Source organism: Mobula birostris, chromosome 12 (genome assembly GCF_030028105.1).
Source record: "Mobula birostris isolate sMobBir1 chromosome 12, sMobBir1.hap1, whole genome shotgun sequence".
In the NCBI taxonomy this organism is placed as follows: Eukaryota; Metazoa; Chordata; class Chondrichthyes; order Myliobatiformes; family Myliobatidae; genus Mobula; species Mobula birostris.
In genome coordinates, this window is record NC_092381.1 from 83,301,264 (window position 1) to 83,325,347 (window position 24,084).

General features: G+C 42.6%; 1 protein-coding gene across 13 annotated transcripts in view; it reads left to right on the forward strand.

Moving 5' to 3' along the window:
* The first annotated feature begins 7,663 nt into the window (after positions 1 to 7,663).
* Positions 7,664 to 24,084, forward strand: part of prrc2c (proline-rich coiled-coil 2C) — a 97,328-nt gene continuing 80,907 nt past the window's right edge. For 10 of the 13 annotated variants that reach the window (XM_072274243.1, XM_072274252.1, XM_072274250.1 and 7 more), the window contains exon 1: positions 7,664 to 7,876. The gene's annotated coding sequence lies outside the window, so the exon portion shown is untranslated. The remainder of the gene's footprint in view (positions 7,877 to 24,084) is intronic. The other 3 variants (XM_072274249.1, XM_072274255.1, XM_072274248.1) reach the window with 1 other exon arrangement.

Genomic DNA, 24,084 nt, shown 5'->3' on the forward strand with positions numbered 1-24,084 from the left:
ATACTGTATGCTTCTTTAAAAAAAATGAGGGAAGTCAAAGAGATGGTGAAGAGCCTGAGAATTTGAAAATTGGTTACAAGATACTAAAAGTGAATAAGACTAAAAATCGAGCAAACAAAGCAATGAGACTTGTAAAATATTTCTCATAATGCTCAATAGAACAGTGATATACAATTGAAGGTTTAATCCAGACAGTAATAAAATATTTCATATTTCTGCACACCTAGTCAGTGGGAAATTCCATTACAGAATATGCAGTAGGATCTTTGTCAGAACTAGGAAATAAAATTTGATTAAAGTCTCCCCAATGACATTAATGAAAAATGCAAGGCCCAGTTTTTATCTTCAGCCTGATTTTCAACCTCATTGATCTGTAGAACAAAAGCTCTTACTCACATGCAGGGCCAGTAACTTCTGCTCATGATTTTCCTCCTGAAATAACTCTTTATAAAGCGGCCAGTACTCGGAGTGTACCGTTCATTAACATTCTCCACAGCACTCTGGATTCTAACTGCTTACTCTGGGCATTGGTCACATTTTAGTGTTCTTTATATCATCAATAGATTTTCTCCATTCAGGAGCTGATTTTTAATGGGTATTTGCCCACATCCACCATTCTATCAGTGGCAAGGAGATGCATCTTAGGTATCAGAGACATCAAGGCAGCAGCAAATGTTATGTAGCGGGAGCCACAGGAAGTCTCGTCGTGCAACACATCAATGAAGAGTAATGCCTACCCAGGTCTGGGCTTACTAAGATAGTCCTCGCTGAGATCTGTAACCTGCAGACTCAAGTATAGACACACTTACATCCCTTTGCCTGTGGAGATCAAGGACATAGACACCCTCCGCTCCCGGGCCTAGGGATCATCCCAGGCTGCGACCATTCGTCTCTACCACATCTCACAGTTTCCTCCTCACTGCTGCATTAGAGAGGGCACTTTATCTCCATACTTGAGGAGAGATTTATCTGCTTTGGGCCCACAGAAGAAGGGATTTGATATCATTGCAGGTTTTCCCTAACATCAGAATCAGTATCAAGTTTAATGTCACTGGCATATGTCATGAAATTTGTTTTTACAGCAGCAGTACAATGAAGTACATGATAAATGTAGAGAAAAAAACTGAATAACAGTAAGTATACAAATATCTATTAAATAGTTAATTTAAAATAAGTAGGAGAAAAAAATAGAAATAAAAATGTAGTGAGGTAGTATTCATGGGTTCATTTAGGAATCCTATGGCAGTGGAGAAGAAGCTGTTCCTGAATCACTGAGAGTGTGCCTTCGGGCTTCTGTACCTCCTTTCTGACTAACAATGAGAAGGGGGCATGTCCTGGGTGGCAGGGATCCTTAATGATGGATGCTGCTTTCCTAAGGCACTGCTCTTTGGAGATGTCTTGGATACTATGGAGCTGACACACTGACATGTGACTTACTCTGTATAAAGACCTCCTGCATGGAGGACCCAGCTGTAGGCCTGGAGGTTCACCATGGCTCCTTCCTCAAAGAGCTTGCCACCCATGAGAATGTCCTTCACCAGCCTACCAGGTCCTACTGAAATCCTGAGAGCTTGATCTCTCTCTCTCTCCTTTCTCTTGCAACATTCATTCTTCAGGCATTAATACTCGCCAGCATTTGAAGAGTGCTGCAATGTACGAATGTCTATTTAAGTGCTGGATCTGAGGAACTCCTGGGAACTTGGTAGTAGAAGAGTGTGCTCCGAAGGGAACTTCTTTAAATAGCACTAGTATGCCACAAGGGGAATCTCAAAACTTGGAGATCCAATCCGAACACTGCCCAGTCGAAAATTGGAGAGTCAACAAGTACACATGGTAATTCACTTGGGGGTGGAAGATGCTGCAGATGCTGGGATCTGAAGCAATGAACAAAATACTGGAGAAACTCAGCAGGTCAGGCAGCATCTATGGAGGTACATGGATAGTCACTGAGTTTAGATCTCCTTATAGACATACCCCATACATGTCCTGATGCAGTGGACCTAATTCTAAAAAGCAACTAGCTATATTTCAAAATATACCCTTGATGATATGGGGTATTCTCTCAACATGTGTTGAGGGTAAACCCGACAAACTATGAAGAGCACCAACAGGCTAGATAGGAAGAATGGTGCCCTTTTATCCAATATTTTCATTTAATTTGATTTATTACTCTTTCAATCTTTTTTTTTCTCAAAGTTTTAGATTTGATCAGAAAGTTTTTCTTTTTTTTTTTTGGTCGTATCCTCAAAATGGACTGCCCAGTTCCTTTTATTTTGTTTTTTTTATATAGTGTAGTGGTTTTTTTTCCCTCTCCATTTAAAACTCAATGTTTTTTTCTTTCCTCTTCATGAACTGATAAGAGGAACTTTGCTGTTTTCATTTTTTTTATTATGTATTTTATACTAGCTTAACAATGTCCATGATTTTGACAATGTCTATCTTAATCTCCGTATGTATTGTTACTAATATATATATACTTGAGAAAATTCTCCTCTTGATTGTAGTTATGCTCCTTTTAAATCAATAAAAAGATTAATAAAGAAAGTAAGAAATGTTTCCCCATGACAGACAATGGTAGCCTAGTGGTTAGCACAATGCTTTACAGTACTAGCGACCCAGGGTTCAATTCTTGCCGCTGTCTATGTAAGGAGGTTATACGTTCTCCCTGTGACTGCGTGGATTTTCTCCAGGTGCTCCTGTTTCCTCCCACAGTTCAAAGTCGCACCATTTGGTAGGGTAATTGGTTATTGTACATTGTCCCATGATTAGTTAAATCAGGGGTTGCTGGGCGGTGTGGCTCAAACAGCTGGAAGGGCCTATTCCACACTCAATAAATAATAAATAAATAGACATGTCCAGGATCAAACAGCTTGGGTTTAAAGCTGAGGAACAGAGGGTTAGAGGGAATCAGTCAGAGGCTGGTTGCAATCTGATCTCCCATTGCCTGAGAAGGGAATGGGAGCAGGCATGGAAGGCAGCAGTATAATTGCTGGTAAATGGATTAAGTGCCCATTTGTACACGATAGTGGATAGCACAAACACGATAGGCCGAATGACTTGGTTCTGTCCTCTGATTCTACATACATGAATTAACTGGCTGGAGCCCAAAATACATTTGTAGACTGGCCTCAGCTTCTGACTTACATGATTTGCAGCAGAAAACTATTTGGCCATGCGGGTCCTGAGGAAATGAAACAGCCTCCAGTTAATAGGGTTCCCAAATTAGTAAATATATCCTAAATCCAATTTGACATCTGGATTATAAACTAAGTTTTTTCCGAAGATACAGCCGAATGATCTAGACAATATGGACAATACTTTTATTGGCAATGACAGATGAAATAATATAGTGAAATGGCAACCTGCATCCATAAAACTACATTTCTATGCACCTACAAATATAATGGCATTAGGCAATAATGGCACCTTGCTTCTGGACCCACCATTCAATAAGGTTAAGACTGATCCCACATATTATCCATTCATGCCTTCCTTCAATTTGACATCTCTCTCGATATCCACAATAGTCCAAATAAACTATGAACTTTAAATACAGTGAACAATTCAGAGTGCACAGTCCAATAGAAGAATATTCCTACTAGTAAAATTCCTCACTTTATTCAAACACTATTAACATCTAATCTGAGACCCCTTCTCTTAGTTCTGAATTCAGAAGTCAGGACAAACAGAATTTCAGAATCTGTCCTGTCAAACCTTTGCAAGATCTACAAACTCATATCCAAACTGAAACACAAGATTTTGGATGAGAGCTCTCGGCCTGATATTCATCTCCATAGGTGCGACCTGACCTGCTGAGTTTCTCCAATACATGATATTGGAAATAGGTCAGCAAACCAGGCAGAATTTGTAGACACAGAAATGAAGTTAATGCTTTAAGGTACTGAGCTTCTTTCACAACTGGGAAAATTAGAGATGAAACAAGTTATGAAGTGCAAAGAAGTGGTAGTTGGGGTTTTCAAAAAGGAAAATGTTTTTGATAAAGTGGAAGGTATCAGGGAATGAAAGACAGAACAAGTGATGATGCATGATAACAGAGAGTAGCAACAAGATCAGTGAATAACAAAAGGTCTAAGGAATGTAAATAATGGAAGACGAATATTTATCAGAAGAAAATAACTATGAATGCAAGAGATGTTACTGAAAATATTGGAATTAGTGATTATTTCATGCTGTTGAACTCCCCACTGAGGCCTGAAGATTGTACTGTGGTAGGAGACAGAGGGTGGTGATAGAGAGATTTTTTTCCAAACTGGAGGCCTTTCACCAGTGAAATCCTGTAGGGATTTATGCCACCGGTGTTCCTCATTTATATTAATAATTTGTGTGAGAATGTAGGAGGCACTGCCAGTAAGTTTGCCGATGACACTAAAATTGGCAATATTAAGCACAGGAGTTGAGACATCATGATACAGTTGGACAAGGTGTTGGTGGGGCTACAGCTGAAACACTGTACATAGTTCTAGCTACACTGCTTTTTGAAGGATTTCATAAAACTGGAAAGGGTGAAAAAGATATTTACAAGGATGCTACCGGTAATGGAAGGTTATAAGGAGAGGCTGGTTAGAAAAGGACTTTACCTTTGGTGCATAGAAGGCAGAGGGATGACCTTGTAGAACTTTATAAAATCATGATGAGCATGAACAAGTGAATAGTCACAGTCATTTTCTCAGGCAAGGGAGTCTAAAACAGAGGGCCAAGCTATAAAGAAAGAGGGAAAAGATTTATAAGGGACACCAGGAGCAACTTTTTCCATATAGGATGGTTACATAATGCAATGAGTTACCAGAGAAAGTGGTAGACGTGGATACAATTATTACATTTAAAGGACATTTGAACAGGAAAATATATAGGAAAGATTGAGAGGGATAGGAACCAAATGGAGGTAAATGGGACTAGCTCAGTTATGCAACTTGGTCAGCATTGACAATTTGGGCCAAAAGGCCTGTATTCTTGCTGTATCGCTTTATAACTAGTCCATAAGACCATAAGACATAGGAGCACACATAGAAACCATAGAAACTACAGCACAGAAACAGGCCTTTTGGCCCTTCTTGGCTGTGCCGAACCATTTTCTGCCTAGTCCCACTGACCTGCACACGGACCATATCCCTCCATACACCTCCCATCCATGTATCTGTCCAACTTATTCTTAAATGTTAAAAAAGAACCCGCATTTACCATCTCCTCTGGCAGCTCATTCCACACTCCCACCACTCTCTGTGTGAAGAAGCCCCCCCTAATGTTCCCTTTAAACTTTTCCCCCCTCACCCTTAACCCATGTCCTCTGGTTTTTTCTCCCCTTGCCCCAGTGGAAAAAGCCTGCTTGCATTCACTCTATCTATACCCATCATAATTTTATATACCTCTATCAAATCTCCCTTCATTCTTCTACGTTCCAGGGAATAAAGTCCTAACCTATTCAACCTTTCTCTGTAACTGAGTTTCTCAAGTCCTGGCAACATCCTTGTAAGCCTTCTCTGCACTCTTTCAACCTTATTTATATCCTTCCTGTAATTTGGTGACCAAAACTGAACACAATACTCCAGATTCGGCCTCACCAATGCCTTATACAACCTCATCATAACATTCCAGCTCTTATACTCAATACTTTGATTAATAAAGGCAAATGTACCAAAAGCTCTCTTTATGACCCTATCTACCTGTGACGCCACTTTTGGGGAATTTTGTATCTGTATTCCCAGATCCCTCTGTTCCACTGCACTCCTCAGTGCCTTACCATTAACCCTGTATGTTCTACGTTGGTTTGTCCTTCCAATGTGCAATACCTCACACTTGTCAGTATTAAACTCCATCTGCCATTTATTAGCCCATTTTTCCAGCTGGTCCAAGTCCGTCTGCAGGCTCTGAAAACCCTCCTCACTGTCTACTACACCTCCAATCTTTGTATCATCAGCAAACTTGCTGATCCAATTTTCCAGATCATTGATATAGATGACAAACAACAATGGACCCAGCACTGATCCCTGTGGCACACCACTAGTCACAGGCCTCCACTCAGAGAAGCAATTCTCTACCACAACTCTCTGGCTTCTTCCATCGAGCCATAGGTCCATCTTCCATGGGTCCATCAAGTTTGCTCTGCTGCACAATCTTGGCTGATTTCCTTTCCCTCCACTTTAAATATACCCAATGACTTGCCTCCACCACGTCCGTGATAATGAATTCCACAGGTTAACCACCCTTTGACCAAATAAGTTCCTTCTCATCTCTGTTCTAAAGGAAGTTGTGCCCTCTTATCCTAGCCTCTCCCACTGTTGGAAACATCTTCATCACGAACACTCTAACCAGGTCTTTCAATATTCGGTAGGTTTCAATGATCCCCCCCCACTTCATTATTCTCAACTTCAACAAGTACAGGCCCAGAGCCATCAAGTGCTCTTCATGTGTTAACACTTTCATTGCCTGGATTATTCTCGTGAACCTCTGCTGGACCCTCTCCAATGCCCGCACATCAATACTTAGATATAGTGCCCAAAACCGCTCACAATACTGCAAATACTGTCTGATCCATGCCTTACGAAGACTTGGCAGTATATGCCTGCCTTAAATTCTAGTCCTCTTGAAATTAATGCTAACATTGCATCTGTGTTCTTCACTACTGACTCAACCTACAAGTTAACTCTTAGGGAATCCTGCACTAGATCTGCAAAGTCCCTTTGCACCTCCAATTTCTGAGCAGCAGAGTCCTCTAAAAACTAGTCCAATCCCCAAACTGCGCTAATCAAACATTGCCCAAAACCCAAGACTCCTGCACCTTCCTCCAGCAGCAACCAGCCAGAGGGAGAGGGAGACTGGTCAAACAGAGGCAGACAGTGCTGAACACCAGCTCAGCTTCCACTCTCGTCCTTGCTGATTTCAATCTTGCTCAGCGCTTCAATTGGCGATTAATGGAGCTGATCATGGGTTTGCACCATGAGGCTGGATACTCACCTCGGCCAATTCCTTCGGAAATAGCAAAAGCACCAGATCGCCTAGTCGGCCCGAAATGTGAAGTATAGGCTCCAATCGTACACAGATTTGTAGTAGAGATATATTTTTTAAAAGATTAAGTATTTGTGAACTGCGTGCAGGACGCGTCGCTGGGGTCATCTTGATACAGCTACAAGATGGCATGGCCCAGATGGGGAAATTTAATGAAAGATGTTGCTTTCTTGAGGAAGTGCCTCAGGACTGATGTGCCTAATGATGTATTGGGCTGAGTTCACTGCTCTTGCACTTTCTTATAATTTCTGTACCAGATCATGACATAATGAGTTAGGAAACCTGCAACAGTGCATCTGTAGAAACGTGACGGGCGGAATCTCCTTAACACTCCAAGGAACTGAGGACGATGTTATGCCTAATAGTTCATGCAGAACTGGTAGAAGGCCGTCAGCAACCATAACTTATACTTATTTCAAATGCAAACTTGGAGGGTTCAATATTAAAAGAATACAGACTACATTCCAAATGGTATGGACACCTCATCATTACCCTTGCTGGCGTAACCCAACAACCTTTACCCCGCCTTGCGATGACAGGGCCGGAAACGATGACGTCTACGAGGAGCGTGGGAGTCCGGACGTAGTGACGCAGGCAAGCGTGCGTTTACCGGCAGCACGCTGACGTTTACCCGCCGGCTTCTGGCGGGCGGCCATCTTTGCCAGTGCGGATCCGTGGTTAATGCGAGTGAGCGGTGGTGGGGAGCGAGGTGCTTGGAGGTCCTCAGAAGCGCAGCACGCCGGGATCAGTGGCGCCCGGCCGGCCTGAAAACTCACCGACTTTCGGATTTTTCTCCATCCCCCCCCCAGAAGAGAAAGCGAAACAAGCGAACACGCCAGCAGCAGTCGGCGAGGTAAGGCGAGTGGAGCCTGGGCCCAGTACCGGGTTGGGGCCTCGGAGTCTGCAGTCCGCGGCATCTCGCCCGTTCGGCCGCCTCTCGATCTACGGCCCAAGCTTATGCTACGCCGCGGCTCTTTCCTGTAAACGTAGGGGTGAGCTTGCCGGTGGGGCTGAGAGTGCGCAGCTGAGTTATTTACGGTGGGGAAGTGCTGATGGTTGACGCACTGCAGCTTTGTCTCGAAGCCTGTTCACCATCAATCTCCTTCCCCCCCCCTTCCCCATCATCAAACTTTACACCGAGGCCAGATTTGTTCCCCCAAGCTTTGTTTCAGTTCTACGCATTGCATGTCTGTGTGCGTCTAGAATTTTTTTTAAGTAGCCTTGAGTTTCGTATCGAAAGTACATTTCAGGTTAGGATCTGTGAAGAGGAACGAGGAAGACGGTTTTACAGCTTTATTTCTCCCTCTTCCTTCTCTCCCCAATCTCTCTCCACCCCTCCCCAACACACATATGCACACTGTTTTAGAGTGGTCTTCTAGTTTTTCTTTTATATTAGCATATCTAGATGAAATATCTATGGTAATAATTTAGTAAGTTGGTCAGGTTCCTTTTAAGAATGTCTTCATGAACGAAGTCGCGGAAGAGGTTCCTTTTCGTGTTCTGTACTTCGATGCCAGTGGAAGTTGCCCAATATTGTGAGTAAATGTAATAGGATGTCCCTCAAACCAAATGTGATCTTTTAAGTATATAACTGCGGAAGCGGTGTTCTAACGTTCATTAATATTTTCGCATTTCCGCTGTTTATCATCTTACCAACTGTTTGCTTATGTAATTGCAGACCGTGTTTATGAAAGCAATAAAACATGTCCGTAAGCAGATATATTAACGTTTATTAAAGGTTATTAAAAGGCAATCAATTTTTAGCGTTTTGGAGCAAACTTGTAGATTTTAAATGTCCACAATTGGCCACGAAGCTTTGTAAACCCGTTTAATTTAGCGACGTTTCAGACTGCAGAATAGGTTGATCCTGAAACAAACCTTCAGTTTGTACTTTAAAAGATCATTGAAATCGCCAGGAAGTATTGGTCGGGATTTCCTTCTGGTTATTGTCCAGTTATGCAGATAGGGAGAGTCAGAATGTGACTAATACTTTCTTGATTTTATAGTCTTGTTGTTGGTTATTGACAAAAGGTGATAGATAATGTGTCCCTTTTGAATTTTTTGTCGAAATCGTTACTGAAGCATTTAACTCTTCAGTATCACATAAGTTTGCTAATGATGGAATTTAGAGCAACAAACAATCTGTTGGAAGAATTTAGTAGATCTGGCAGCATTTGTGGGAGGAAAGGAATTGTCATTGTTTCTGCACAGTCCTCCTGATGCACTGTTTTTCTCGATCCACTGAGTTCCTTCAGATTTTTTTAGTTATTAACTATTTGTTACTCGACAATTGTATCTTGTCTTTCAGGGTTGTTTCTTGGCTTCAGTCATCTTTGTATTGAAGGATACTATGACCCAAAAATTATCACTAGTTTACTCTTTTTTTTACTCCTGGAATAAATCTTGAGGTAGTATCTCAATGGTTGACCATGGGAGTTTTATAATCTAAATGGCATTTTCTATATTATTCATCCGTACTGAAAACATGCACTTGTACTTTTTCTGTTTTTGTTATAGGAATTTGTTACTACTGCTTTCTAGTCCAGCACAATTGGAATCCAACTGGTTCTGAGCACAGAAATTATCCTTGATTATCTTAACCTCAGCAGGAGAACTCTTTTTTTTAAATAAAACATTTCCCAGTTCACTGGAGTTCCAGAAACTGTTAGTAATCCTTAATTTTCCTGACTAAGAAAGGCTTTTAGTTGAGATTGCAAAATTTGCACTGGTAGGTTAATCAGCTTTAGGCTAATACTAATTTTGGTTGGTTTTGGATCTTAGAAAGAATTAGTTAATTGTTATCCATCTGTATTACAGATTTAAAATGTAATGGGTAACAAGAGTTGCCAAGCTACAGAATGCCAGTGTAGAGTGTTTCAAGCTGTAGGAAACTTTCAACCTTTTATGTCCGAACCTTGATTATTAGACAGAGCACAGTTCCAATTGTCCAATTATATATAGCTACGTCAGAGAAATGTTACATACATCTCCTGTTAGTCCTTAACTATCTATCAATATTTCACATTTAGTAATACCAAGAATCCAAATATTCTTTTGAGCCACTTGTTTATTTTTACATAACCCGTAACAGACCTGTTTCTTTTGACTTTAGAAACTGGGATAAATGATTCAGGTGATTAAGTATGTTTTGCTATTATTCTGTAGCGAGTATGATTTGTACTTTGCTGCTGTTTACCTGTGATTGTTTCAAGCCACTTAATAGTCTGTCTTCATAATTTCAGTTTGGCCAGTTTATGTTGCCTTCACAATTTCATTGCCTGTATGGCATGAAGCTATAGAGGAGAAAATCATTTTGTACATCATGTCTCGATATTCGAAAGATATCAAATTAACATTGCTAGGTCTGTCTGTTTCACCCACACCCCAGCCACTACAACATTTCTCTATTAAATACTCATTTAATTCACTTTGTTTTTGTTGAATGTGTTGAATCTCAGAATCAGGTTTATTATCATCAGCATATGTCGTGAAATTTGTTAACTTAGCAGCAGCAGTTCAATACAATACATAAGACCATAAGATATAGGAGCAGAAGTAGGCCATTTGGCCCATCGAGTTTACTCTGCCATTCAATCATGGGCTGATGCAATTCTTCCAGTTATCACCACTCCTCTGCTTTCACCCCATACCCTTTGATGCCCTGGCTAATCAAGAATATAGAAGAAAAAAATAAAATGTTATTAAATAAGTAAATCAATTACAGTATATGTATATTGAATAGATCAAAAATCATGTAAAAAGCAGAAATAGTATATATTTTAAAAGTGACATAGTGTTCAGGGGTTCAGTGTCCATTTAGGAATCAGATGGCAGAGAGGAAGAATCTGATTCCGTCTGTCTTTCAAGTAATGTATTTCAGATCATCATAGCTGCTTTCTTTTAAGTCATCTTGCTTCTGGTTCTTGCAGTAAATTTAAACCTGTCTTCCAATAATCAAATCTATGCACACACATAAATCATACAATCTTTCTTCCACACCCCCAAGTAATTTCACATTATTGCCTTATTTAGAATTACAAAAAGCTTGGTGAAGATAGCAGTACTGTGCTGTGTGAAAAGCAATCAGTATCTCCACACAAACACGAGGAATTCTGCAGGTGCTGGAAATTCAAGCAACACAAGTTGCTGGTGAACGCAGCAGGCCAGGCAGCATCTCTAGGAAGAGGTACAATCGATGTTTCAGGCCGAGACCCTTCGTCGGGACTAACTGAAAGGAGAGCATGTAAAAGATTTGAGAGGGGGAGGGGGAGATCCAAAATGATAGGAGAAGACAGGAGGGGGAGGAATGGACAGGTGATTGGCAGAAGGGATATGAGAGGATCATGGGACAGGAGGCCTAGGGAGAAAGAAAAGGGGGAGGGGGGGAACCCAGAGGATGGGCAAGGGGTATAGTGAGAGGGACAGAGGGAGAAAAAGGAGACAGAGAGAAAGAATATGTGTATATAAATAAATAACGGATGGGGTACGAGGGGGAGGTGGGGCATTAGCGGAAGTTAGAGAAGTCAGTGTTCATGCCATCAGGTTGGAGGCTACCCAGGCAGAATATAAGGTGTTGTTCCTCCAACCTGAGTGTGGCTTCATCTTTATGGTAGAGGAGGCCATTGGTAGACATATCAGAATTGGAATGGGATGTGGAATTAAAATGTGTGGCCACTGGGAGATCCTGCTTTCTCTGGCGGACAGAGCGTAGGTGTTCAGCAAAATGATCTCCCAGTCTGCGTTGGGTCTCGCCAGTATATAGAAGGCCACATCAGGAGCACCGGACGCAGTATATCACCCCAGCCAACTCACAGGTGAAGTGTCACCTCACCTGGAAGGACTGTTTGGGGCCCTGAATGGTGGTAAGGGAGGAAGTGTAAGGGCATGTGTAGCACTTGTTCCGCTTACAAAGATAAGTGCCAGGAGGGAGATCGGGTGGACGAATGGACAAGGGAGTCGAGTAGGGAGCGATCCCTCTGGAAAGCAGGGGGGGGGGAGGGATAGATGTGCTTAGTGGTGGGATCCTGTTGGAGGTGGCGGAAGTTACGGACAATAATATGTTGGACCCGGAGACTGGTGGGGTGGTAGGTGAGGACAAGGGGAAGCCTATTCCTAGTGGGGTGGCAGGAGGATGGAGTGGGAGCAGATGTGCGTGAAATGGGGGAGATGCGTTTGATAGCAGAGTTGATGGTGGATCTCCCAGTGGCCACTCATTTTAGTTCCACGTCCCATTCCCATTCTGATATGTCTATCCACAGCCTCCTCTACTGTAAAGATGAAGCCACACTCAGGTTGGAGGAACAACACCTTATATTTGTCTGGGTAGCCTCCAACCTGATGGCATGAACATTGACTTCTCAAACTTCTGCTAATGCCCCACCTCCCCCTCGTACCCCATCCGTTATTTATTTATATACACACATTCTTTCTCTCTCCTTTTTCTCCCTCTATCCCTTTCACTATATCCCTTGTCCATCCTCTGGATCCCCCCCCCTTTTCTCCCTGGGCCTCCTGTCCCATGATCCTCTCATATCCCTTCTGCAAATCAGCTGTCCAGCTCTTGGCACCATCCCTCCCCCTCCCACTTTCAAATCTCTTACTTGCTCTTCTTTCAGTTAGTCCTGACGAAGGGTCTTGGCCCGAAACGCCGACTGTACCTCTTCCTAGAGATGCTGCCTGGCCTGCTGCATTCACCAGCAACTTTGATGTGTGTTGCCAACCACATTGCTTTTAGTAGCTCTCTTCAGCAATCTTAGTTTAAGCGTGTCCTTGATGTCTGGCTTCAGAGTTGAATAAAATTCCATCTAGGATATAACTGGTAACATTTTAAAACAAAATCAGCAAATGTCCAATCCTCTTATTTGTAATTTGGGTACTGTATTTTGATAGCCTTTGGATTACGCTTAAAGTGTTTTCCATTAAATTTTAGTAGATGCTTCCTTGTTCTGTGATAATCCCTGAAGATATTATGATATGGAGTGCTTCAATTAAATTACCACCTCAACCACATTAATTCTAAGCAATACACACTATATTTACGGAACATAACCACATAATTCAAGCTTTGAAACTTGGATATTATAGTCCATTTCAGCTTTTTGAAGACCAAAATTTGCTTAAGCTTTGGTGCCCATACTGAATGTAATACTTCAGGTTGGAATCTTACCAAGGCCTCATACAATGTAAGCATTGTATCCTTGTTTTTGAATTGCAACTCCTCAGAACCTGGATGAACACAGGATGAGAAAATAGTTCCCATTGATATACTTTGATAAGTTGGAGGCTTGTGTAGGTTAAGCTCCAGGTGATCAATGCTTCATGTTCTTTACTGTTTTGAGAGATTTCGGTGTTCCATTTATTCTTTCGATTACTTTAATACCCATGTGCAGTAGTTTCAACATGACCACTGTTGGTGTCTCTTCCTTTCTCTAAATTCATCTTTGTATTATTTTAGTCTTCATTGTATCCTATTCATGTATGGGTATCGTTCTCATTTATGGAGCAATTCTCTTTTCCTAGGAGTATTTAAGGTATGGTCAAGAACTTGTGTAATAACTCATTCAAAGTAGTGACATCATATTTATTACATACTTCCTCATGCAGAGTTGATTGGCTTTTTCAACCCATCAAGTCTGTGGTGGTTCACAGAGCAAATCCCAATCCCCCAGTAATTTTCCTAACCGTTATTGATCAACATTTGACATTGAACTGAAACAAATGTTTTAAAGGGTCACTAAGAAGATGGCTGGAGAGGCCAAGGGAAAAGAGCATCTGAGGGGTTTTAGGATAGAGGTGCCAGCGCAAAATACTTGGCCTGTGGATTGATTAAATTTAGATGTGCAAGATGCTAGATTTGAAAGAATGTAGGTAGAGGAGGTTATGTATGGCCAAGGTGAGCTTTTTAAGCTAAAAGCTATTCTGGAGATCAAATACACCCGACAGTTTAGTGCTAGACTGAGGATGCAGATTATCTGGATCATCACAGCATTGAGTTGGAGGCCATTCCTGCTACTTATCTCAATGCTCAGTTAACACAGGGGTCCCCAACCTTTTTTGCACTACAGACCGGTTTAATATTGACAATATTCTTGCGGACCGGCCAACGGGGTGGGGGGGGGTTATTAATCACGACTGGAATATAGGTGAAACTATAAGTCACGTAAGTGGCAAATAATACACTCAATTTCGTTTCTAAAAGGGTTTATCTGATGAATTTAATATTAAACACACAGCGCATATTTTCCTCCCATGAATTCAGTGATAAGTCAGTTATAAGTCACTTATAACTCAATTGCATCGTAACATTTTAAGTAACGTTTGGATATTAAACACACCGCATATTTTCCTGGTATGAGCATATAAAATCATTGCAACACACCAATCAACACACATCAAAGTTGCTGGTGAACGCAGCAGGCCAAGCAGCATCTGTAGGAAGAGGTGCAGTCGACATTTCAGGCCGAGACCCTTCATCAGGACTAACTGAAGGGAGAGTGAGTTGTTTGCCTTCAACACACCAATATCGGTGAATCAGTGGAAGCCCTGGGCTTGTTTCCCTGCAACAAGATGGTCCCATCAAGGGATGATGGGAGACAGCGATACTCGAAGGGGGTTCCTTATATCCAGTCTATTCCACAGTTTCATTTTTGTTGCATTCATTGCAGAAAATCCTGCTTCACAGAGATATGATGTTGGAAATGGAAGCAACGTTTTCAGTGCTTTTGTGGCTATCTCAGGATGTTCAGCCTTGACTTTGATCCAAAATGCCGGCAGAGATATTATGTCAAGCATACTTTTCAGCCCACTGTCATTTGCAAGCTCGAGTAGTTGATCTTCTTCCTGCGCTGACATGGATGATTCACTGGGGGCATTCACAAATGGGTCACGGACCCATTCCCTTGCACGTCTTGGGTCATTTGCAGTCGGGAAGTAACGCTCCAATTCTGTCGACAGTGAAGTTAGGTGATCGCGCATCAGCTGTGAGAAAGACGGTGCAGCCTCAGTCTCTCCCAAATTCCCAGCTAATGTTGGGAACATGGCAGATATGCCCCTGTCCACTCGCCGTCCCCACATTTCCTATTTGGCTTTGAAAGCAGACACTTCATCTGCCAACTTGCAGGTAGTTATCATTCTCCCCTGAAGTGACAAATTGAGTTCATTGAGCAGATTGAAGGTGTCACACAGATAAACGAGTTTTGCTATCCACTTCCCGTCACTGAAGTGTGCTGCCAGTGGTGACTTTTTTCCTGAAAGAAATCTGTAGCGATTAGACAGCTTGTCTCCACATATCACACACAGGGGGCTTGGAGCGTGCGAGTCTCCGGTCGCAATAAAGCCATATTTTATGTACGACTCATATTTTCTGTTGAAGGAAACTTTTTTTTTTGCAGTCTCTGCGTTATCATCATCATCATTAGGCCTTTTATGCCCTCTTCCACCTCTTCCAAAGAAACTCTCAAACGACGTTTGTTTTTTACTCATACCGACTGATGACCGCGTGGCTAATGACCTCACGTGCGCTCAAGCTCAACAGTAGGTGTGACAGGGAATGAGGAAAGGTGCAGCTGGCTCATATTGCCAAATCATATCATTTCCTTGCGGCCTGGTAGCACATGCTTTGCGGCCCGGTAGTTGGGGACCACTGAGTTAACAGGTGTGATGCTAAGTATCATGCATTGGTAGATGAATTAAGGTTGAGTAGAAATGAGTATCCTCTGCATAAAATAAAGCATATTCAAACAACATTGATAAGGAATGAGCAATCAGGGAATCCAGAGCAAGTTTCACAACTCGAGACTGTGATCCAGGAAGGGGAAGTAAGACCAATTTTGGTTTTTTTGCTCTAAGTAGGTAGGACAGAAGCTAGATAAAGGCATCTCATTTATTTGGGTATTGTTAAAGGACAACAGTAGAAAATGCAGCAAAGGGATTGAAAACAATTTACCACATTCTCAATTTGTTATTTATGATTTTTATGGACTGTTTTAGTACTGTACCAGGATAGGAATTTTTAATTGAGGGAAATTTGGAATAGTGAGAAACACGTCCATGTATTTGGGATCCTACATTACTCATGGGTTTTGGAGGAACAGTAGAAATTTACAAAGACAAGTTTATTCAATAAACCTGAGTGATCATGAAGAGAACTATCTAATGAGAGTACATTTTAGACTGAATACCATAACATAAAGCTGAGTGATCAGCAGCTTGGTGGAACTAGAATGACATGGAGTTGGTTATGGGCAGTGTGAATTTAGAGGTTGTATGTTAAGGGATCACCAGTTCTACAGTGAATCCTTGATGTCCGTCTTTACAGAATGGGGAGACTGAAGTGTCAGACAGCTGAAGTCATTGCTTCCTCACATGACGTTGAAACGAGGATAGTCTATGAAGACTTGTTTTTAAGAAAAATACGGAAGTTACCTTTGATTCTGGGATATTTTGCAAAGGATAGTACAACCTTGTAGTTCTATATTGTCCAGAAGTAACTGGCAACGATTAAGCTTATTAATGAAAACAAGATGAACGTGTAATTGTCTTAATGTGGAGAGTGGTGTCAAAGCTGGACGCAAGTTGGTAACGTGAGCAAAGCCATGGTGAATTGAGGCTTTGGCTAGAGCTCCGATGTGAAAGCTTTTGAATCAGACGATGAGCCTTTGTTCAGTACATGAGACCATGGGAGAAAATTTTAAATGTGGAAAAAAAAATTGCGCCGCGTTTCTCATGTGGGCAGGTGAACAAGGATTTTAAAGTGCTGAACGGTGTTAAGTGTATCAGTAGGAAAGTATGTAGGTTGGTATGATATGTTGCCCCATAAAGTCGTACTTTCCTATTGATATTTTTTCTCTTTAAGCTGCTGTGGTGGAAGGTGCTGGAAAGCTTCATTAAAAGTATCATTGTGCATTAGATAGGTCTCTGACAAAACAATGATTTTGATACAAGATCTCCTTCACAAGTCTTGAGGAAGGAAGACTTGTAGAAAGCCAGTAAGAATGGATTTGCTATTGAAGTTTAATGAATCAATTATGGAAACGTTGAATAGGACAAGATGTAAGTTAGTAAGTGTTCTTTGTGAGAGGGCAAACAGCCAAAATAAACAATTGAAAGAATATAAAAACTCAAGGTTAAAGCTGAGATCAATGTATCAAATCCAATAAAAGGGAAGCCAGAGGTAGAGGACTATTGAAGTTGTACAGTGGTGCTCATCTGTAATCTCGCACCAAAGTGTCCAGATAGTGAAGTGAGAGTTAGGTTCAGGTGTTATTCAAAGGTATTTCTATGTTGACTGATCCTGAGGAGATTAGGACAGCTGTTAATAGTGTCTAGGCATTCACCTAAAGAATAGACCAAACAACAGGAATTCTGCAGATGCTGGAAATTCAAGCAACACACATCAAAGTTACTGGTGAACGCAGCAGGCCATAGGAAGAGGTACAGTCGACGTTTCAAGCTGAGACCCTTCGTCCTGAAACATCGACTGTACCTCTTCCTAGAGATGCTGCCTGGCCTGCTGCGTTCACCAGCAATTTTGATGTGCGTTGCTAGTAATAGACCAAGCAGCCTCCAAGGCATGTGGAAAGATCTTTTGAGGATGTCTGTTGTATGGGTATAAAAGCTGTGACTTGTTATGAACATAGGTCATATAGTTAGTTACGCCACTGGAGATTTTTCCTTAAGCTTTTAGAAGTTTGCAATTGAGAGACCAATTGTTCAAGGATCAGTACTGCAAATCAGAAGGCAGTCCCATCTGTGATTGTTCCCCCTGCCAGTTAGCCCTTGATGTTTTGCAAGTGAGACAGACAAGACTTGTGGAGCATTTCCTTGGTAGTATTCTACTGACCTGTTTTGTGAATGAAGAGTGGTGTCTGTAGTGCATTGCTGTATTAGCGGAAGGACCTCTTAAAATTAAAAAAAAATGCAGCAATGAAGTTCTCCTTTGCTGCCAGTATCCAATATTCTGATTTCTTTGAAAACTGGTATGGTCCCAGAGGACTGGAAGATTGCAAATGTCACTCCACTCTTTAAGAAGGAAAGAAGGAAGGAAGGCAAAAGAATGGAAATTATAGGCTAGTTAACCTAACCTCAGTGGTTGGGAAAGTGTTGGAGTCTGTTATTGAGGATGAGGTTTCAGGATACTTGGTGACTAATGTTAAAATAAGTCAAAGCATGGTTTCTGTGAAGGGAAATTGTGCCTGACATTTCTGTTAGACTTCGAGGAAGTAGCAAGCAGAGAGGCAGTAGATGTCGTTTGCTTGGATTTTCAGAAGACATTTAATTAGATGCCACACATGAGGTTACTTACAAGATAAAATCCTATGGCATTACAGGAAAGATACAGGCCAGCATAGAGGAATAGCTGACAGGCAGGAGGCATCAAGTGGGAATAAAGGGGGCCGTTTCTGGTTGGCTGCCAGTGACTAGTGGTGTTCCTCAGGGGTCAGTATTGGGACCTCCACTTTTCACATTGTTTGTCAGTGATTTGGATAATAGAATTGATGGCTTTGTGGCAAAGTTTGCAGATGATACGAATATAGGTGGAGGAGTTGTTAGTGCTGAGGAAGCAATGTGATTGCAGCAGGAATCAAACTAATTCAAAGAATGGGCAAAAAAGTGATGGATGGAATGTGTTGGGAAATGTGTGAGAATGCATTTTGGTAAAAGGAACAATAGTGCAGACTATTATCTAAATGGGGAGAAGGTTCAAACATCAGAAGTGTAGAGGGGGACTTGGGAGTCCTCGTGCAAAACTCCCAGTAGATTAATTTGCAGGTTGAGTCTGTGGTAAAGAAGGCAAATGCAATGTTGGCATTTATTTCAAGGGGAAAAGAATATAAAAGCAAGGAGATAATGCTGAGCCTTTATAACACACTAGTCAGGCCGCACTTGGGGTATGTCAACAGATTTGGGCCGCATATCTCAGAAAGGATGTGTTGTCATTAGAGAGATTCCACAAGGTTCATAGGGATGATTCCAGGAATTAAGGGTTAACATATGAGTGTTTGGCAGCTTTGGGCCTATACTCACTGGAACTTAGAAGAATGTGGAGATTCTTATTGAAACCTACCTGATGTTGAAAGGACTAGGTAAAGTGGATGTAGAGAGGATTTTTCGTATGGTGGGGGTACCCAGAACTAGAGGGCACAGCCTCAAAATTGAGGGGTGACTTTTCAGAACAGAGGTAAGGAGGAGTTTTTTTTTAGCCAGAAAGTAGTGAATCTGTGGAATGCTCTGCCACAGACTGCAATGGAGGCCAAGTCCGTGGGTATTTTTAAGACGGAAGTTGATTGTTTCCTGATCAGTCAGGGCATCAAAGGATATGGTGAGGAGGCAGTGTTGTGGAGTTGAGTGGGATCCAGGATTAGCCATGATGGGATGGTGGTGCAGACAATGGGCTGAATGGCCTAATTCTGCTCCTATGTCTTATGGTCTTAACTGCAATTTTTTGTGTTTTCTTTGACATTATGGTAGTTCCAACTCTGTTAATCTTCAATAGCCACCATTTTTCATGGAACATAAAACAGTAGAGCACAGGAACAGGCCCTATGGCCCACAGTGTTGTACTGAACCAGCTAAAAAGCAAATCAGAAACACCCAGACACTAATCCCTCCTACTTACACAATGTCCATACCACTCAACTTCCTCGTATTCATGTGCCTATCTCAATGTCTGTTAATAGCCTCTAATGTATTTGCCTCTACTTCCATACAGGCAGTGCATTCCAGGCATCCACCACTCTCTGTTTAAAAGAAAAACTTGCCCCTCACATCCTCTTCAAACCTAATCCCTTCTTGCCTTCAATGTGTGCCCTCTGGAATTTGACGTTTCAACCCTGGGAAACAAATACCCCGCCTACTCTTATCTATGCCTCTCATAATCTTAAACCTCGATCAGATCTCCCCTCATACTCTGTCTCTCCAGAGAAAACAACCCAAGTTTATCCAGCCTCTCTTGATAGCACATGTACTCTAAACCGAGCAGCATCCTGATAAACCTCTTCTGTGCCCTGTCCAATGTCTCAGCATCTTTCTTGTAGTGGAGTGATCAGAACTCAATGCAATAATCCAGACATGGCCTAACCAGTGTTTTAATAAGTTGCAACATAACCTCTTGACATTTGAACTTAATGCCTCCATAAGTAAAAGCAAGCATTCCATAAGCCGCCTTAACCACACTATCAACCTGTGTAGCTACCTTTATGGAGCTATGAACTTGGATCCCATGATCTCACTGCTCAGCAACACTGTTAAGGATTTTGCCCTTAACAGTGCACTGTCTCCTTGCATTTGCCCTACCAAGGTGCAACACCTCACATTTATCTGGTTAAACTCCATCTGCTGTTTCTCTTCCCATATCTGCAACTGATCCGTATCGTGCTGTATTCTTTGCCGGTCTTCTATGCTATCCACAACTCCTCTAATCTTGGTATTATCTGCAAACTTACTAACCCATCCAGGTCATTTATATACATAACAAACAGCTGAGGTTCCAGAATAGCTCCCTGTAGAACACCACTAATTTACAGACCTCCATCTTGAGTAGCTGTCTTCTATGTCTTCTATGCACAAACTAGTTCTGAATCCAAACTGCCAATTAGCCTCCCATGAGGGACTTGGTCAAACGCCTTACTGAAATCCATGTAGACAACATCTGCCCTACCTTTATCAATCTGTCATCAACAAACTCAATCAAGTTGGTAAAACATGACCTGCCATGCACAAAGCCATGCTGGCTCTCCCTAATTAAGCCATGGGTTTCCAGATGCTCATATATCCTGTCCCTAAGAATTTCCTCCAGCAATTTCCCTACAACTGGCATGAGACTTGCCAGTCTATAGTTTTCTGAATTTTCCCTTGTTCCCCTCTTAAATATAGGTGCAACATTAGCCACTCATCTGTCCCTTGGGACCTTGCCTGTGCCTAGACCGGAGGCAAACATACTGATCAAGGCCCCAGCAATCTCATCTCTTACCTCTTTGGTAACCTGAAGTAAATCTCGCCAGGCCCCGGGAACATTCACCTTAATAGTTATTAGGCCCAACACTTCCTCTTCCTTGATCTCTAAATACCCTAACATATTTATATACTTGGCACTGATCTCCTGGTTCTCCATATCCTTTTCCTTGGTAAATACTGCAGCAAAGTACTTATCAAGTACCTCACTCACATTCTCCGCATCTAAGCAAATATCCCCCCCCCCCCACCCCATCCTTGAATGGTCCTATCCTCTCCCCAGTAATCCTCTTGCTCTTGGTGTATGTATAGAATGCCTTGGGATTCGCCTCAATCTTACTTACAAGGGCTCCTCATGGCCCCTCTTGGCTTTCCTAATTCTCTCCTTTAGTTCTTTTCTGGCGTCTTTATATTTGTGTGTTTCGTTTTGTTACGTACCCCGTAACTGGGTTGCCAAACCAGCAGAAATGGATCACTCAGAGTCTGGATTACTGGAACTAAGAAAGTTTTATTAAAGAAATAAGCAACACAGTACTCTAATAGTAAGGATATAAATGCAACAGGTTAGCAATGAATAAACACACATGTACACAGATCTAGGATAATAGGATCAATCAAGCTCTATCGTCGGTAAATGACCAGCTTCAGAGTGACGCAAAGTTCAGTTCAATTGAGTTCAGTTCAGTTCACAGTAATCACTGCCGTGGCGATGGACGGGGGGGGGGGGGGGGAGGGGGAGAAGGAGAGAGAGAGCAAAAGCGAATGAATATTCAAACGGCTTCCACACAGACCTTCGATATTCTTCGCAGTCAGCTTTCGGGCGAGCCCTTTGTAATGTCTTCTGAGGTCACTGACTGTGACCCCTCCGTTTCCAGATACGATCGTTTCTCTGCGGTGAACCTGGCACCCAGGCAAGGGCGGACACACACCAGGTTCCCGCCGATCGTACCTTTCCACCCTGTGCATCTATGGCTTGGTCCCGCGTCAGCCCTCCAAAACTCCCACCGACTTGTGGGAGGCGCACCGCTTCCAGGGTCTCGTTACCTCGTGGTGTTGTGTGTGTCTTGCCTTAGCGAACCTGTCCCTTTTTATCCCCCTGCTGGGGTATGGCCTGTCCATCACTTCAAACAGTTCAGGGTTCAAAGAGGAGCCGGTCTTTGACAATTCCCAGACCGCTGTCTCCTTCCGTTAAACTCTCCCGTCTCTTCATTAACATTTCCAAATGCTGCTCCATTGTCTTTACTTATCTCTCTCTCCTGAAGACAGGTGGCAGATCAACTGTTGATCCCACTGGTGATAGCACAGGACAGTCAATATCTTAGTCTATGTGTACTTTCGTCACACCCCTCACCTTTAAGGATTTTTACTGGGGTAAAAATTATAAACATGAATACATTATTTGATACACACAAATATACATCTTTATCAGCTATTTGGCTAATACAGCGAATTTTAAGTTGTCAACACCTGACAGACAGTCAGCAATCACATTTTCTGTTCCTTTTATATGTGTTATTAATAATCCCTTAAACCAGGCTCCAACTTAGCAAACTTCATAGTGGCCGAAAACACTGATGAATTGCGATCAATGTAACCTCTCATTGGGTTTCGTCCCGGACCACAATAACAAGGGTCGTCCCATTCCGACTTGGTTTTCTCTCGCAAGGGCTTAGTAGGAGGGAGAGGGGTAGTAACCGCAGAGTTATTGCAAAACTTCCTACAGTACCCCACCATCTCCAAGAGCCTTCTGAGGGCCCTCTTGTCTGTCAGGGTTGGGATGTCAGAGATAGCCCGCACTTTAGCTTGCACCGCTGCCAGCTGCCCCTGTGTTACCACAATTCCCAGATAAGTGACCTTCGTGGGGCCAAACTCATTTTTTTCAAGGTTCACTATCAAGCTGGCTTCAGACAGCCGTATTACCTCGCCAATACACACCTCTGTGTTCGTCAGCCCTTTCGTCACTGAATTACTCATTCTATAGGGGTGTTGCTCACTAGGCTGTCCTAGCGTGACAAACACCACCCAACGTCCCAGTTCTTTGCATCGCCTCCGGACAATCAAACACACGTGTGCGAGCTGTTTAATTACTTCTCCTAAAGAGTTGCTTTGTTCGGGGATTAAGGGAGAGACCTTATCAGCAGAGCTGGCCAAAACAATAGCCGTCTCCCATCTGGTCGATACCATACTCAACTTTTCAAAATGTTTTTTTTCCCTTATCGGGGGACCCTAGCTTCATTGATTTCCGCGCTAACACCGACTAGGTTTGTTAGCATATCAAAAGCCTGTGACCGTCTCAGTTCGCGTCTGCCACAATCAATAACATCCTTCCTCCTGGGCAGCCGGTAAACCTCTTTCATGATTCCACCAACTATTTCCTCCAACACCTCAAAATGTCGTCCGAGGGGTACCTTGTGGGCCAGGTTAAAAATCTCATCCCCATAACTCTTTTGCACCACCCCCCATTCCTCATCTGCGGGTACGGTACTTGGTCTCCCTTTCTTCCTTAGCACTTCCTCCTCCACACAATAGCCTACTGGCTCCCTTATTAATTCTGCGTCAGAGAGAGCTGCCTCCGCTAAAACCATCAGCCCCTCGTCTCGCTCCTGCGCCTGCACAAATTCCTTCCTGGCTAATGCTAAGTCTGTCTCAGCTCCCTCACTACCTCTTGTTTCACTACACTCCTTCTTTTCACTTTCTACCTCTTCCTGGTACGTCTCAGCTAAATTTACTTCGGCAGTCCCGGGATGAACCTGTGAGTCTATGGGCGGGGCCTCAGTGCTGGCAGGCTGACCTGCCAATCTCACGGCTGGGAACACGATTCCCCTGGCGAGGTCATTACCGAGCAAGACTTCCACGCCTTTCATCGGTAATTCGGGCCTCACCCCGATCGTGACTAGTCCAGAGACCAGGTTGCTTTGTAGGTGTATCTGGTGCAAAGGGACTGCCTCTGTCCCTTCCCCAATACCTTTTACCTTGACCTCCCCAGTCTGGGTCTCTGAGCTAAACTCTAATACACTCTTCAATATCAATGACTGACACGGTCCAATGTCTCTCCAGATCCGCACTGGAACTGGGTTTAACCCCTCCTTCACTGACACCAATCCGGCCGAG